General features: G+C 46.9%; 1 protein-coding gene across 1 annotated transcript in view; it reads left to right on the plus strand.

Annotated features, from left to right (window-relative positions):
- The first annotated feature begins 176 nt into the window (after window positions 1-176).
- erfl1 (Ets2 repressor factor like 1) overlaps window positions 177-1,048 on the plus strand; it is a 40,973-nt gene continuing 40,101 nt past the window's right edge. Inside the window, exon 1 of the mRNA XM_032518733.1 lies at window positions 177-416. The gene's annotated coding sequence lies outside the window, so the exon portion shown is untranslated. The remainder of the gene's footprint in view (window positions 417-1,048) is intronic.

Genomic DNA, 1,048 nt, shown 5'->3' on the forward strand with positions numbered 1-1,048 from the left:
CACACACACACACACACACACACACATGCACGCACGCACGCACACAAACAAACCTCATATATGAGACACAGGAGCGGAAACGGGTCGAATCCTACTTCAAATTCTCTTTCCTCTCGGCTTGTCGACCGGGGAAAACAAACCGACCAGAGGCACAGCGAATGGCGATTTACTAATTAACTACTTACACACGCACACACACAGAGAGAAAGAGAGAGATACACACCTCCTCTCCTCCCTCCTCCTCCTCCCCCCCCCTCCTCCCTCCCTCCGCTCACCTCCCCGGGTTCAGGTTGATAGTAGTGCTGCCTCTCCGGTCGCTGGCTCGCTGCGCCGTCAGAGTGAATGCGTGTGGATAGACCGGTCGCACTTCAGCCGGTGAGCGCTTTAACACCACTCCCTGAGAATAAAAACCGGAGGTATGTTATCCGCTTTGTTCATTTTATAATCGGCTCTGATATTTATCCTCTTTTGTTTGTTTGTTTGTTTTTTTTCGCGAGGAGGAAAAGTTATGGTTTTTGTGCACTAGTGAGTGGGTTTAAAATAGGATCGTGACCGATTTGTGCTGGCAATATTATTGTTCATTATTTCAAGGATTTTTGCTATTGGAATAATTGTTTGCCTGCGTCATTATCAGTTTGAGGATTGCATTGTAACCGAAAAAAAGTTGAACCGTGCGTAATTTACGCATCCTCTTTTTGCTGCCGTTATCTGAAAGCTTGGATTTTATTTTTTTATTAGCTCTGGACTTCCTTTCGGAAACTTTGTGCAAGTTTAAGTCATTTGCAAGTACAACACACAACAGCAGAGGGAAACTAAATAAACTGGTTTGGGTTTGTATGTGCAGGTGTAAAAGTCTCGGCACACGGGAGCACTTTGATGCGTTCAGCTGTCGGCGTTGGCCCGGATTAGCCTTTAAGTGTCTCTATTTGTTAAAGCGTCCAGCCCTCACCTCCACACCGCCGTATCAATCAGTCAATTAAACAGCCACTCACACAGAGCTGCACGAGACCTCAGCCGGTGCATCTCTCTCTCTCTCTCTCTCTCTCTC

Source organism: Etheostoma spectabile, chromosome 6 (assembly GCF_008692095.1).
Source record: "Etheostoma spectabile isolate EspeVRDwgs_2016 chromosome 6, UIUC_Espe_1.0, whole genome shotgun sequence".
Lineage (NCBI taxonomy): Eukaryota > Metazoa > Chordata > Actinopteri > Perciformes > Percidae > Etheostoma > Etheostoma spectabile.